Here is a 17,541-nt window from a genome sequence, read left to right on the forward strand (position 1 = left end):
TGGATGGCACTGGTAGAATCTGGTCTGGCATCTTTTACATTGCCTGCTCCACTGCTTCAGATGCTACATAAAACAACTTAACAGTTGTAGATGTGAGGGCCTTATAGAGCTCATGGGCATCAGGTATGTCGCGGCCGTTGGTCACCAGCTTGTCCGCTGTTCTTTTCAAGGTTCTCCCAACACCGTCAGGGGCCCCCTTGCCATGGCTTGCCTCAAAAAAAGTTCCATGTTCCACCTTTCAGACCTCGTCTTGCATGCTGAATGAAGAAATTCAATTTCTGTTTGTATTGGGTACAAGGTCCATCACAAAGTGTAGAACAGATACATCTGGGTATGTGGCTTGTAGATAATTCAGCACCGGATTCATGTGTTCCCATATAGCTGGTGGGCTTTTGTGTCTGGAGGGTGACACTGCTAAAACAGACGGGCTCTTTTTCACCATCTATGTAGAAAACACCAGTGTGCAGAGTAGCGTGTTGGTGCGAGGAGCCAAAGTGGAGCGCTTGGATTTCTGAGCTGTATTTGCATGTGTAGTTTTCAGAGAAGTCAATGTGGATCACTGCCTTCTCTTTTGACAAGTTCTTCTTCAACTCTCTGCAGTAGGAATACTGTTGATTTATGTTGAATGTGTGTCTAGAATTTATGGAGAAGAGTGTGGAATAACTCCCAAGATTGTCTTGTGTGTCCTCCATTGTTTTCTTCACTGTGATCTTGACAGTGGTTGGACCCTCCCTCGCATCTTCCCTTGCTTTCTCTGCTGTGGCCCATTGAGTGAATGCAACCTTTGCTGAGCCATCAAATCTGGAGAGCTTAACAGTCTTGTCTTTGCATTCCTCGCACTCATCATACATGCACATTTTCCTGGAGGTGTCACAGGTTATAATTTTTGTCAAACTCTCGAGATCTGAAGTATCAATGAGCCTCAAATTACATTTAGTCATTTAGCAGACGCTCTTATCCAGAGCGACTTACAGTAAGTACAGGGACATTCTCCCCGAGGCAAGTAGGGTGAAGTGCCTTGCCCAAGGACACAATGTCATTTGGCACGGCCAAGAATCAAACCAACAACCTTCTGATTAATAGCCCAACTCCGCTCAGCCATCTGACCCCCCAAATTATGCAACTTCTCAATGACAAATCTGAGATTTTCATGGATCTTGCACAGACACGTGTTCCGTTCAGAGAGAGTGGGATGTACAACACAGAATGGGCGAAGCTTACAGAAAAGGGAGTATGATATGGTGTTTGTGTTTTCAGTAAGAATTTTTTTGTGAAGATTTTTCCTTGTCAGCCAGAAACCTTTTCTGCTTCTTCACCTTGTTTTTGGTAATTGCTTGTTTTCGTCCAGTCGTTATCCAACTGTTGTCATCTTGAGTGAAGAAGGTTTTGTCTTTGGACTTGAAAGCAGCAGTGAACCTGTTTGTGGGATTTCTGTTGGTGGAACAGAGGTCTTCACTCTGAACATGGCGACGCTTCTTTGAAAATCCAAGGACATTTTCGGCAAAACCTTGTAGCCTGTACTTCTTCACTATCCTCCCCGTTGTAACCTTTGCTATTAGTTGTTTTAGTTTTTCTTGCTTTACAGTACTTATTCTTTGTGTCTTCAATCAAGGCTTCATGAAAGAGTAGTGGTTTTCTGATTTTGGAGCTTACTCTGCCCGTCTTAGTTAATTAATTTATTAAATTATTATTTATTTATTCCTAACTGCGCACAACCCTGACCTTGAAAATCCTAACTGTTGCTTTGACTGTTGGACAGGATCTGGACTCAAAGGAAAGGTGTCCAGACTGTGCTTTCTAGCCTCTGCTTTCTCTTTTCTCTTCTTGTTCTGCTTCCTCCACTTTTTACGCAGATGACGTTTCCCTCACTCACTTAGATTACTAATCTTATTCTTTTTTTCCTTGCTCTACATCCCGTTTCAATCTCTGACGCTCACTGTCACATTATGCATCTCCAATCCAAAATTAAATCTCGAATCGGCTTCTTATATCGCAACAAAGCATCCTTCACTCATGCTGCCAAACATACCCTTGTTAAACTGACCATCCTACCGATCCTAGACTTTGGCGATGTCATCTATAAAATAGCCTCCAACAGTCTACTCAACAAATTGGATGCAGTCTATCACAGTGCCATCCGTTTTGTCACCAAAGCTCCATACACTACCTACCACTGCGACCTGTACACTCTCATTGGTTGGCCCTCGCTTCATACTCGACGCTTAACCCACTGGCTACAGGTTATCTATAAATCCCTGTTAGGTAAAACCCCGCCTTATCTCAGCTCACTGGTCACCATAGCAGCACCCACCCGTAGCACGCGCTCCAGCAGGTATATCTCACTGGTCACCCCCAATGCCAATTCCACATTTGGTCGACTTTCCTTCCAATTCTCTGCTGCCAATGACTGGAACGAACTACAAAAGTCTCTGAAGCTGGAGACTCTTACCTCCCTCACCAGCTTTAAGCACCAGCTGTCAGAGCAGCTCTCAGATCACTGCACCTGTACATAGCCCACCCGTTAACAGCCCATCTATCTACCCCATCCCAATATTGTATTTATTTATTGGGTGTGCTCACGCCTTTGGCGAGCACAACCATTGTTCTCTCACATATATATATTTATTATTGTTTATTTTCGCCCCCCTAAAGATCAGTCAATATTTGGACTACATAGACAACGCCTGTGTCAAAATGTTCGTCTTGGTCTCCATTGCGTTGCTTGTATTTTTATTTACGCTCCGTTGCACGGTTTAGGAGGTTACAACGTTTTTGTGGCAAAAAGTGCCTTTAGACAACGAAGGGTACTCAGTGCTAGCTACGTCACCACGTCAGCACACGTTAGCAACGACGCATGGATTGATGTGCTGTTGCACAGCGAGTATCGTGCCGTGGTGTACTACTACTAGCAGCATCATTCATGTACATTTAAGCAAATCGAGACTTGCATGTACAGTAAGTAATGTCACATTAAAGAATGTATGTAAAGTTTAAACTCAAGCTTGTGTGGTGCGTCGCTGGCTTCAGTGCCACAGTCTAAACTTTATGTCAAAACAAACGTTCTCATTTCCGGCGCTTTCAAACAATCCCCTCACTCAGTGAAGTTTGGCTAGCCACCGCAACTAGCTTGCTCGTAGCAAACTTCTTTTGAATTAGCCATTTCTCCCTAAATAGATGTAAATCTTATTTACGTTGTTGGGGGAGTATTTTCAGTTAGCAGATGGTACTGTTTGAATCGCGATTCCATCTGAAATACTGCCGGTGACAACGTTGTTACGTTAGCAACAACGCATGGATACAACGTGCATAGATGTGCTGTTGCACAGCGAGTATCGTATCGTGCCGTGGGGTAATAGTAGCATCATACATGTACATTTAAGCAAATCAAGACTTGCATGTACAGTAAGTAATGTCACATTAAAGAATGTATTTAAACTCAAGCTTGTGTGGTGCGTCGCTGGCTTCAGTGCCACAGCCTAAACTTTGTCAAAAGAAACATTCTCATTTCCGGCGCTTAAAAACAATCCCCTCACTCAGTGAAGTTTGGCTAGCCTTCTTCTGAATTAGCCATTTCTCCCTAAATAGATGTAAAGCTTATTTACATTTTTGGGGGCATATTTTCAGTTAGCAGATGTTACAGTTTGAATTGCGATTCCATCTGAAATACTGCCGGTGACAACGTTGTTACAGTAGCTTGTTTCAAAGGGGGTTCTTGAGTAGGCTAAATGCTTGAAAATATCACTAGATGGGAAAAAACTAAAAAAAGTAAATTCCATGTTTTGCTTCTAAGTACATTATATACGTGTGAAATGAGTTCCTGAAAGCATGTGCAAAGCGCTAAAACTTTGTTGCACTGAAATGTGGAGTTAAACCGAAGAACAGTTTCTCTTCCGTTTTCAGATCAAGTTTTAATGGGCGGAGCCCAAAAATGCCCTATCTACGTAATTTCGCCCCATCTATGTCAGATCACTGAATGGCTCTCCTGCTGTACTGTTATTGTAGCTTACATCAGCTAGCTAGCTTCAGGATGTCTCCCACCACCCGCAACTGCATCTTGCCTGGATGAAAGAACTCCAGCTGCGCTGCAACGCCATTTAAGTTCCCTATTGATAATGAAAGGAAAAATAGGTGGATAGATTTTGTGAAGATCCACGCTCATGGAAAGCTTCGGATAAACTCCAACAGCCGCCTCTGCGCCACTGACCATTTCACGGCGGACAGTTTTAACATGGACCAGAGACAGACGGGGTTCACCAACACACGGCTTCTCTTGCAGCGCGGAGCAGTACCGAGCATTGCCCCCCCGGCCGGTCATCCTCCGGTCGCACCTGGACCATCCACCGCCGCCAGCAGTTTATCACTCAGTTCTGTGTGCTTGTTATAATTATACTAGATAACTTTTCCAGAGGTATCTCTGCTATAATTAGTGCAAACCGCTAACTTGATATTAGGCTACTCGGTGTAGAATGATGGTATTTTGGTGAAATGGTAGCTAATGTGTTTGTGTGAAGTAGCCTAGTTGGAGAGCTCACTGTCTGCTGTCTCTGGTGTCCAATTTTACTGTACAGCTCAGGGGAACATTTCATTTATATGCATCTGTATGTTTCACTCATTGAACAAATAAATTCAAATTCTATACGGTTTTGTTCGGCTTGACATAGCGTCCATTATCTGGGTCGGAGGTAGGCACTGGGCAGCGAGGGGCGGAGCTTCAGCTCCTTCAGGCGACACGCCCCCCCAGTCTCAAGCAGAGAAGACTGCTGATTTTTTCACGATTTCAAAGCCTAATTTAACATACTTGTCGGTGTTATTTTTTCATTTGGATGGGTATTTAATAACACATTCTGTGGTGTGGCGAACTTAAAACTCGTTTCCAGGTCCACTTTACAGGATCTTTAAGGGGACGGACCCATCTGCAACCGACGCAAGCGAGCACACCCTACAATTTCCCCAGAAATTGTACCCTCTCTAGTTGGGTGTGCTCAAGCCTTCGGCGAGAGCACAACCTTTGTTTTCTCACATATATATTATTATTGGGTGTGCTCAAGCCTTTGGCGAGAGCACAACCTTTGTTCTCTCACATATATATTATTATTTATTATTATTGTTTATTTTCGCCCCCCTAAAACTCAGTCAATATTTGGCCTACATACACAACGGCGGTGTCAAAAGGTTCGTCTTGGTAGCGATTGCGTTGCTTCTATTGGAATTTACGTTCCGTTGCATGGTTTGGGCTTAAGTTAAGTTTTTGTGGCGAAAAGTGAAGCTAACGGTGGCTAATTTGCTAGCCACAGTCACTGACGTTACTAACGTCACTACGTCACTAACGTCACGAAAACACGCGTGACTACCTGTAGCAGAACATTCGTTTCGCGTCTGTTAACTTGAGGGATAGCTAGGATAACTATAGCTTTACTGCAAGGCAGCTGCAGGAACGCCACAAGCAAAGAGGCCAGGGTGATAACTATTTACTCATTTTACTTTGTGATAAACAGCCTAAACTTTGTCAATCTGTTCATGAAAATAATTCATTTCAGCCTAAACCGTACAACGGAACGTTAAATCCAATTCAACCAACGCAATCGCTACCAAGACGAACACAGCAGTAGTCTAGTCTGTACTACTACTGTACCGTAGTAGTACAATTTACCGGGGCAGCTTCTCCACACAGGGCTATATCGCATTTTGCGTTGTTACTGACAATGATCGCTACCAGTGATCTTTTTATGAATGAGCGATTTTCCACTAAATAAATGTCAAGCTTATTTACGTTTTGGGGGGCATATTTTCAGTTAGCAGATGGTACTGTTTGAATCGCGATTCCATCTTCTACTGCCGGGTAACGTCGTAGAATAATCTTCAAAGGGGGTTCTTTATTAATGAATGAATGCAATGAGTAGGCTAAATGCATGAAAATATCACGAGAAGGTAAAACCTTAAAAGGACGTTTAAGTCATAGAGATTAGGTCAATTTGTACACCGGTCTGCCAAATGTATTCGTTTTGATTCAACGATGAGGCTGCCTCTTGCCTCTTGGGGAAATGAGAAGACATCCATTTCATTCTACACTTCACTCGTATTTTCAGTTGTAAAAGCAGCAAAAAAAAATGCTTTTAAATCTATGTCATCTTTATAAATAATAAGTATGCATTTTTATATAAAATACAGAAATATCAGTTGTAAAAATGTCATTAAAAAACGGACCCCTGTCCAACCGACGCAAGCAAGCACACCCTACAATTTCCCCAGAAATTGTACCCTCTCTAGTTGTGAGAATGCTGTTAAAAGCATTCTCACTATTGCTTTTCAACTTCTCAGTTCTTCCGCTGTTTTTTGGCCTTTAACTCGTTCTGCATACTTTAACCGATTCCTACAACTTTTGTATCAAAACGTTCAGCTCCTTCAGGAGATGATGGCTATGACTTTTGGTATTTCTCACTTTTATAATTTTTAAGACATTAAGGTTTTTGTGCAAATTATTCTCCCATTAAAAGTAATGGTAAATCCTTTCAAATCATTAAAAAGCTTCCTCCTCTTTCAAACGTAACTACTTCAGCTTACTTTCAGCTAGAGACACCATTCAACCTTTAAAATGTTCACAAGACATTCAGCTATTCCCAAATGATTCAGCTTTTTCAAATGTTCAGCCAATTTTGAATTATGACAGTTTGAAATACATTAAAATGTTTGCTCCTTCTTGATTTTTATGAATGAGCAGCAAGCAGAGTGGCACACTCTGCTTGCTGCTCTTTTTCTGATATTCAACTAATTTGTCAAACAAATTCCTCTAACGTTCATATAGTTTAACTTACAGAAACAAGTTATACCTTAAAATGTAGGAAAAATTGTCCTCTTTCAGCCAATGTAACTACTAAAGAGCTCACATTTACAGATTTTCAGCTATGAGCCTTGAAGCGAGAGCAGCCTTTCAAATTCTCTCACTAACTTCAATGGAGAGGTGAGTAAAATCAGTCATAGAAAGCAAGATTTTGAAACTGCCGATAGAGTCGTATTTCTGACCGCACAGACATATAAAGGACATCTCTGGTTTCGGCAGAGTCTTGGGTCTCGGAAAATATCCTTATATTTTGGATTGGACGTATAGTTTTGCGTCTAGGTCAACTTGTTTGAGGTGTGGATGCTAGGTAAATGTTCGTTTTTCTCTCTGCCTAGCTCGTTAGCTATCACAGCTGCGCCATCACCGTGGCAACCAAACAAACAAGCACCAGGAAAGCAAAAGGAACACGTTTTTGAAACTGCAGGTAGAGTCGTATTTCTGACTGCACAGACATATAAAGAATATCTCTGGTTTCGGCAGAGTCTTGGGTCTCGGAAAATATCCTTATATTTTGGATTGGACGTACAGTTTTGCGTCTAGGTTAACTTGTTTGAGGTGTGGATTCTAGCTACATTAGTTATTCTCTCTGCCCAGCTCGTTAGCGATCACAGCTGCTCCATCGCCGTGGCAACCAAACTAACACGCACCAGGAAAGCAGAAGGAACACGTTTTTGAAACTGCAGGTAGAGTCGTATTTCTGACTACACATACATATAAAGAATATCTCTGGTTTCGGCAGAGTCTTGGGTCTCGGAAAATATCCTTATATTTTGGATTGGACGTACAGTTGTGCGTCTAGGTTATCTTGTTTGAGGTGTGGATTCTAGCTACATTTCTCTTATTCTATGCCCTCAGCGCGTTAGCAATCATAGCTGCACCATCACCGTAACGACAGACACGCACCACTCAGTCTCTCACACAGGTGATTGGTACGTTTACTTGACCATGAGAAACACGATTATTAGCAATTGTCGGTATATACCAATAATACGATTACTCCGTTTACATGTGTAATTAGTTATGCGATTACTCAATAAATGCGTCTTCTTTTTTATTAATCGTTGTATGCTCCACGGCCAAAACTTGCACCATCATCCTTCTGCAACAAAGTGTCGCCGTCTCTTCCTGTATCGGCTCTACTGCTGTATGTTCCATTCCATCAACACATTGAATCCTACTAAGAAAGCCGAGTAAACACACTCAATGGTAGGCTACATCTGCTACTGCTATTACTATCCCAACTATAATTTCATCTGTTAAAACGATAATATTCTTGTTACGACTAGCTAGCCTACTTCTTCTTCTGTTTAACAGTTCAGCTTTCAGCTTCTCCCACATTGTAGGCTATTTTAGCTCTTAGCTTTGTTAAGATGATGCAGTTCAGCTTCCACACTGCCTCTTTTGTGTGACTCACACATTTTTGAAATTCATTTCAGCTTGCGGGTATTTTCTCATTTCTCACTTTTATACTTTTTAAAATATTAAGGTTTTTGCTCAAATTATTCTCCCTTTAAAAGTAATGGTAAATCCTTTCAAATCATTGTTGGAATGCTGCTCCAGCCCCTTTCAAAAATACCTTTCGGTTGCTTTGAAGCTTCAGCTTATAACTTTCTACTAAATTTTCACTATTTTCAGCTTTTTTAGCATGGTCAGCTATCCCCATTCAGGTTTTCAGCATTCTCACTGCTGTTTCGCAGGAACAGCCGTTTCTAGTTATTATTATTATTTTTATTTCTTTTTGCCCCCCTAAAACTCAGTCAATATTTGGCCTACATAGACAACGTCACAGTCACTGACGTCACTACGTCACGAAAACACGCGTGAATACCTTTGGCAGAACATTTGTTTCGCATCTGTTAACTTGGGGGATAGCTAGGCTAACTATAGCTTTACTGCAAGGCAGCTGCAGAAACGCCACAAGCAAAGAGGCCAGGGTGATAACTATTTACTCATTTTACTTTGTGATATGACACACAATTGTGATGTGTAATGTACAGTATAAGCTGATATTATTAAGGAAGTACATTTACTTTCGGAAACAGTAGTCTACTATTTCACTGAAGTATTAGCATCATGACATTAGCCTGTGTTGCCCGGGCAACACATACTACAGTGGTCTATGATGTAGCGTTATCTGTTTTCAATCGTTAAAATAAACATTCCTCACATATACATTTTCGTTGTAGGATTTATTCTGACATTAGTAAACGATTTGTTGGTGAAATTACCATTACCTGTGGTTTCAAACCAGTGTAGCTCACTGCAACGCTGTAGCTTACGCGAGACACATGACAAAAACATCTAACTTGCACAGCTGTTTAGGAAGTCAAACGGCGACAGAACATGTTCGGCACTCCCCTTACTTAAATCAAAAGTCTATCTAACTACTAACCTGAACTTCATTGCCACAGCCTAAACGTTGTCAATCTGTTCATGAAAATAATTAATTTCAGCTTAAACCGTACAACGGAACGTTAAATCCAATTCAACCAACGCAATCGCTACCAAGACGAACACAGCAGTAGTCTAGTACTGTACCGTAGTAGTACAATTTACCAGGGCAGCTTCTCCACACAGGGCTATATCGCATTTTGCGTTGTTACTGACAATGATCGCTACCAGTGAGCTTTTTATGAATGAGCGATTTTCCACTAAATGAATGTCAAGCTTATTTACGTTTTAGGGGGCATATTTTCAGTTAGAAGATGGTACTGTTTGAATCGCGATTCCATCTTCTACTGCCGGGTAACGTCGTAGAATAATCTTCAAAGGGGGTTCTTTATTAATGAATGAATGCAATGAGTAGGCTAAATGCCTGAAAATATCATGAGAAGGGAAAAACTTAAAATGACGTTTAACCCTTGTGTTATCTTCGGGTCATTCTGACCCATCAGTCATTGTGACCCACCTTCGTATTGCGACAGATTTACCGCATACAAAGACAAAGTGAAGCATATTCTTTTAACCGTTGGGCTGTCTCAGACCCCCCACATTGCAAAGGTTAAAAGAAAATTATTTTAATTTGTTTTTGTATTGGGTAAAATTGGGTAAACACAACGATGGTTCGTTATGAACCTTTGGGTCATGTGACCCGAAGGCAGCACGAGGGTTAAGTCATAGAGATTAGGTCAATTTTTACACCGGTCTGCCAAATGTATTCGTTTTGATTCAACGTTGAGGCTGCCTCTTGCAGGGGAAATGAGAAGACATCTATTTCATTCTACACTTCACTCGTATTTTCAGTTGTAAATGAGCAGCAAAAAAAAATGCTTTTAAATCTATGTAATCTTTATAAATAATAAGTATGCATTTTTATATAAAATATACAGAAATATCAGTTGTAAAAATGTCATTCAAAAACGGACCCCTGTGCAACCGACGCAAACAAGCACACCCTACAATTTCCCCAGAAATTGTACCCTCTCTAGTTTATCTTGCTCCTTTGCACCCCAGTATCTGTACCTGCACTTTTATTTTCTGTGTTTAATTGTTATATTGTAATTAATGTATTATGTTTTGCTTTTTCCATTTGTAACTTTGTGTTGTATGTGTCAAATTGCTATGCTGTATCTTGGCCAGGTCGCAGTTGCAAATGAGAATTGTTCTCAACTAGCTTACCTGGCTAAATAAAGGTTAAATAAAATAAAATACATATTTTTGCTTCCTCTCAGTATCAGCATCACGACGTGCCCGGCATCGCCATTGTCTCTCAGCAGCGCTTAATGGAGCCATGATAGAGACATATCTATCTGCAAATGTTATAAAATGTAACATTCTTCATTAAACACTGATAGTGAGTGAGTGAATATTAAAATCCTTGATTTCAAACATCTTCACATTAAAATGGGAAGCAGAACCACCCCGTCACATCCTTTACCACCACGTCACAATAAAACATGTGACGGGGTGGTAAATTTCAGCCCAAAATGACCGCAGATCTCCCATGTGGTCAAGTTTCTCAACTAGCATACATGCATTCTATCTGATTTTTTTTTTTTTTTTGCATTCATAATGTAAAAAAATAATAAAAATCAGTTTTCCCTCCCTATATTGCATGACGGGGTGGTTGGTTTGAGCTTTACGGAACCTGCCTAACATGAAAAATCAACAAATAAAGAATGTAGAGGAATGTCAGTACTTGCCTGCTTTTGTTTTTGGCGGCAACAAGGCTCCAATGATGTCACTTAGGCTTTGTTTTGTCATTTAAGCAACAGTACATTATTTATAGATAAAACAAGTTAGTGTGACGGGGTGGTAAGTCAAACTGAGGGACACACAAATAAAATATTTACAAAAAATAAGGTTTATTTGGAATAAAATATATATGTGAAAAGGGACAATCCTGAAAATAATAAATGTTAAAGGGGTGATTAACTGGGTCTTTTGGGTATTTCACACTGTTCCTTAACCCTCGTGCTGCCTTCGGGTCACATGACCCAAAGGTTCATAACGAACCATCGTTGTGTTTACCCAATTTTACCCAATACAAAAACAAATTAAAATAATTTTCTTTTAACCTTTGCAATGTGGGGGGTCTGAGACAGCCCAACGGTCAAAAGAAAATGCTTCACTTTGTCTTTGTATGCGGTAAATCTGTCGCAATACGACGGTGGGTCACAATGACTGATGGGTCAGAATGACCCGAAGATAACACAAGGGTTAAGGTCTCCAAATAGTGTATGTAACATTGGTTGGGCTTGTAATGGCAGAATTCTAGTGGCACTGTGTAGATTTGAATAGTCAAGAGATGGCGGTTTCAATAAATGTATTTTGCTTGTACAAATTAAGAATTAACAAAGTACTTTGTGATCAGTCATAACGAAGGAGGTGCTAGCCACAGGTCGTTCGCAAGAGTGATGAAGAACAACCCTAAAACCCTGCCTTATATAAACTTTAGATCAAATGGTTCTTCTGATGGTCAATCCATCAATGTAACAAACTCTGTGATTGGTCAGCACTGCTCAGTGACAGTTTGACTCCATACCAAGTGTCCCACAGTTCTTTGATGTGGCATCTCTCCCCAAAACAGTAGATAGTAAAGCCACAGGAGTTCACCAGTCAAATGGTCAACTGTCCTTTGTGTGGGCAACTTCAAACAAGTATTTAATTAACCCCACCCATGCAACAGGAAGGGTCAGAGCAGCTTGATCAGTTCATCCATCTTAAACTGCTCCCTCAGATCACAATAACAATACAATTGAATCCACATTGCCTCCAGACCAGCTGTCTCATCCTCCCCAGGTGTCATAAACTGCAAATGGCATCTCTGCCAAATGGAGTTGATTCTTCTTAACCAACTTTAGACTTCCATTAAAACACATTCCTCATATATAAAACACACATTATAACTGTATTCCAAAATTTCCACTACAGGCTGAAAATGGCCCGGGTGCTGTTCTATGCCCCCTTATACATCCAGTGAAATTTTTCCGGGAAAAAAAGCTAGGTTTTCTCCTTTTATGGTATGCTCATGAATACATAGAAGAGCTGCGCACTGGTTGGTCTACAACGAGTGAAGCTGCGGCGCAAAGACGCAACACGGCCAACACTCACTGAAACATGAAGGTGGAGACTTGAAATAAAAACTTACAAATAAATCTATTGTGTCTACACAACACTGTTTTCAACAGATTGACTAGATATCATTTGAAATGATTAGGTTAGTTGTTTCCACTTCTGTTGTCGAAGCAAACAAGATCGACTTAAGTGGGTAACGTTAGCACTACAGCTTAGCAAACAAACTATCGTGATTCAACTCAGCTTCAGTTAGCTCTAGCTATCTTGCTGAAAAATAGATCTGGACAAACAGTGTCTTGTTCTTTGGGAAGATGGTGAAAAGTGTCAGGATTTCCGGTACAGCCTGGAATACTGCATTTACGGCGCTCCATTTTCAATATCTTGAAAACGTATTAACTTTCTTATTTGTAATTCCTGAGGAAGTACAGAGCAGCGTGCAGCTAGCTAAAAAAGTGTTGGAGATCTACGCGACCTCCGTTTATGTTCCTGGACCAGAAAACCAGAGGGCGGGTAAATGTAAATTTTGGGGCGTGACAAAGTTGATGCTGCAACTTGTGACGTCACAAGTTGCACTGTTTCAAAAGCTAACGTTTGCAAGTTGCAGTTTCAAAATAGTAGTGAGAAGTGAAATTTTGATAGGAAAGAGGTTTCAATGGACTTTGAGGTTCATTGTATGTCTATTTAACACACCAAACTGTCATTTTTCGACTATGACAAGGTAAAACCGGTTTTGCAATCAATCGCCCCTTTAACCCTTGTGTTATCTTCGGGTCATTCTGACCCATCAGTCATTGTGACCCACCGTCGTATTGCGACATCTTTACCGCATACAAAAACAAAGTGAAGCATTTTCTTTTAACCGTTGGGCTGTCTCAGACCCCCCACATTGCAAATGTTAAAAGAAAATTATTTTTATTTGTTTTTGTATTGGGTAAAATTGGGTAAACACAACGATGGTTCATTATGAACCTTTGGGTCATGTGACCCGAAGGCAGCACGAGGGTTAAAAAAAAAAACATAACTTATTTGGTGATATTTTAGATGCAAATGTCATGTTGGTCAACACGGACATGTGAAATTGGCTATGTACTAATGAAAAATTATTAAAATGGTATGTTATTCTTTAAAAACAGTATTTGATCATATATCATGTTAACAAGAACACTTGAATAAATAACTTTAAGTTTTGTAAACACATTTTGGGACATTTTTGTGCCTTTTGCATCTCACCAAATGTTGCGGACCCAAATGTCACCCGTTTCGTAGAATGACTCAGTTACCGACAGAATGATACAACGCTCCTTTAGTTTAGGCAAGCTTGTCTAGCTGTCACCTCACTGAGCCACCTGAGTAAACTAGCTAGAACTCGTGTAAATAAATTTAGCTAAATTCATACTGCATATTGAGCCATAATTGTGTGTTTAAGAAATACATTTACTGCAAACAACTTATTTTAAGAAATGTTTATTTGCATCTGACTGAGAAAAACCACACAACGGCTATTTGGCAATTTACCCGTCCCCCAGGCCCTCTTGAGATGAGTGGAGAGCTAACCTCAATGGCATTGAAGCTGAAGGCGGCAACCGCCGCGGGATACAGTAGTGTCTAGTGATACAATTAGCCTATACAAATACGACTTAAGAGATCAACTAGGCTACTTTTAACAGAAATATACAATTTCCAATAACGTTTTGTTCTGTATTTGTATCATTCAAACTGAAATAGTCACATGTGCTTGGTTAGATATGCACAGCTAGTTCAGCTATGCTAGTTAGCCAAGTTGTCCGCTAGCTACCCAGCTTAATTTAGCAGTAAGCATCACTAGCTAACCAGCAATGATAAAATGCATTCAGTGATTTGGCTAGAGCTAATGAAGGACTGAAATATTGTTTGTCTATTCCAATATGTAATGATAGTATTCACACAAATCTGTGTTCTAGAAAGAGTGGTCTGGAGTCGCAGAGGTCCGATAATATCAGCTTTAATGCAGCAGTTGGAAATCAACAAGTACAGAGCTCTGGGGTTGTCTAAGTTTCCCTACCCGCAACAGAGTTTGGGCTGGTTCACGAAGTCCAACTGGCTATCTGTCCCTCCCCAGCATATATTTATACAGTGCAATTAAAACAGAAAGATGAAAAGAGGGTTGTGCTTGTTCTCTCGTGCATCAGGGAGTTGTTCTTGCCTACGCGTCCCACCTGCTCGGGTGCCGTCTCCACCCGGCTTCAAGGTTGTTTCTGAAAATGAAGAGCTAGAGACACAAAGAACAGCCTGCTTCCCACACCCTGTGTAAGACACCATGTTTAACCCTCGTGCTGCCTTCGGGTCACATGACCCAAAGGTTCATAACGAACCATCGTTGTGTTTACCCAATTTTACCCAATACAAAAACAAATACAAATAATTTTCTTTTAACCATTCCAATGTGGGGGGTCTGAGACAGCCCGACAGTTAAAAGAAAATGCTTCACTTTGTTTTTGTATGAGGTAAATTTGTCGCAATACGACGGTGGGTCACAATGACTGATGGGTCAGAATGACCCGAAGATAACACAAGGGTTAAGCCTGAGCGCACTTCTCAAATCATAAGACAGAACTTTAATAAGCACAATGCATAACTTTACTAAGCACAATATATTCTTTAATCCCTCTTTTGATCTCTGAAAACACCAGAGATCAATCAACATAGCCCGGACCAACCACCACCTCCTCATCCTGGTCAGCCAGCCCCAGCAACAGCATTTGGAAATGCCGAGACAATGATCCAGTTGCACAGGGACATGATACACGGGATACAGCAACAATCATGTTGATATTGATATAGCACACTCTTAAGTAAAATAGCGGAAACCTTCTTAGTCCAGTACTATTCTAGTGTGGTCAAGCAGTATCACTCTTGACCTAGTCGTAACCCTCTTTTCCGGACTCTCACATTCGTAGCAATAGCAAAAGGTTCACTGGCCCTTCTCCACCAACTCCTGCAACGTACGACTGGATTCTGGAGCAGCACAACACATGCTCCAGTGGTACCACTTCCTTTCCCCAGCACCCTTAGGGCGTGCAAGGTTCTCTCGATGACCTTGAATGGTCCTGTCCATAAATGTACAACAGGCTTCCCCGAACATCTGATGATGTATTGGGGCAGGTGGGGCAGGGTCTCCAAGGGGAAGGGGTAGATCATCCAGAGAGAAAGGGGGGGGACAGGGTCTCCAGGGGAATGGGGCCTTAGAACAGGGGTTGTATATCCAAAGGTAGTCAGACCCGCCGGTCTGTCTCGTCCTGAAGCAGAAAAGAGTTACAGTCCCAGCATAACCTTATCTCCCATGATCAAGCAGTAACTGAGTCAAATGAGATGCGAACAGTCGAACACCAATGATTAAACACAGATATTGAAATCAAGAACCCGTTTGAGGATTTAAAGTGGATATTTTTAAAGTTCAAATAAATCCCTCCTTTCACACCCTTATAGGGTGTGACAACAAACCCAAATAAAAAAAAATCCCATTACTGATTACACAATGTTGGCATACAAATCAACAATGGGAGTCAGGTGGCTGAGCGGTTAGAGAATCGAGCTGGTAATCAGAAGGTCGCTGGTTCGATTCCCGGCCATGTCAAATGACGTTGTGTCCTTGGGCAAGGCACTTCACCCTACCCTTCATAATGATAACTATGAGTCTAATTTCTTTCACTCCAAAAAACCTTTTCTTTCTTTTAAAACAGTTAAGTTTAAGACCAATATTGTTTTAGATTCTCTATTTTACCAAATCACACCTCTTTTTATCAAAGATATGATAAAAGCAATTTTCATTATGCCAAACCAGAATCCGTATGCTTCTTAAATGAAATAGAGACCAAATAATGTTCTTAATGTAGCTATTAACCAAACATTTTTCCCAACTATATTTTCTATAAAGGTCAGATAGGTAGAACTTCATAACTCGTTTTGCTGCAGTTCAAAACGAGCCAATTAGCTCAAACCATCATAACCACAATTTATCAGACTTGATGAGTCTTCCCAAATTATTTTCAAAACTGAATGTTATAATAACCCTCTTCATGCACTAATACCATTTATTAATACAACATTATCACAGCCTAACTGTTTATTCCAAACAGTATGCCAGGCTCTAATAAAACTCTCAAATAAAACTTAAATCCAAATTACAATTAAACTCCAACTAAAAATACATTTAGTTTTTTCTCTTGCTCATTTTTAACCAAATTACATCTAATACCCCCCTCCCTGAGTCACCACCTTATCCGCGGTGGAGGGGTTTGCGTGTCCTAGTGCTGGCCTCGTCCTGGCCGTGGAACTGTGGACCAGCTCTATACCCTCGGCAGGGTTCTGGAGGGTGCATGGGAGTTCGCCCAACCAGTCTACACATGTTTTGTGGATTTGGAAAAGGCGTTCGACCGTGTCCCTCGGGGGCTCATGTGGGGGGTGCTCCGGGAGTACGGGGTACCGGACTCCCTGATCGGGGCTGTTCGGTCCCTGTACGACCGGTGCCAGAGATTGGTCCGCATTGCCGGTAGTAAGTCTAACTTATTCCCGGTGAGGCTTGGACTCCGCCAGGGCTGCCCTTTGTCACCGATTCTGTTCATAAACTTATATGGACAACTGATAACATTCATTTGAATCAGGTGTGTTGGAGCAGGGAAACATCTAAAACATGCAGGGCAGGGGGTCCCGAGGACCAGGATTGAGAACCACTGGCATAGAGGATAGAGAGACTGACTTGTTACCTTATGCTGACAAGTTCAAATCCCCATTCAGCCTATTGTTGTTGGCCAAACATGAAGTAGTTTTGCTCTCTTGTTGTCCCAACTCTTGATCTTCTACAATGTACATTTTTATTATATTTTGCGGAGGAACCCGCATCGCTGCTTGCAGCTATATTTTTCTATTGTGATTCCGTTATAAAACTTTCATAACTTTTTTCACCTACATAATTTCACACTGTTTACATACTTTCACACTGTTTATGCTAAAAACACTTTTTTCACCTTCATACTGCTGACATACTTCTGTCTGCTATGATATTGATAACTGTTATACAATATACTCCACTATATTTGCTAATTTTTTTAACTTCAAACTTTTTTCTGTTTCTTTCAATTTGTAATACTTTAACGCTTAAAAATGCATGAAAGTCAATAAGATACTGTTTTCATCACGCTTGTTTTCTC

The sequence above is a fragment of the Osmerus eperlanus genome, chromosome 2, assembly GCF_963692335.1.
Source record: "Osmerus eperlanus chromosome 2, fOsmEpe2.1, whole genome shotgun sequence".
Lineage (NCBI taxonomy): Eukaryota > Metazoa > Chordata > Actinopteri > Osmeriformes > Osmeridae > Osmerus > Osmerus eperlanus.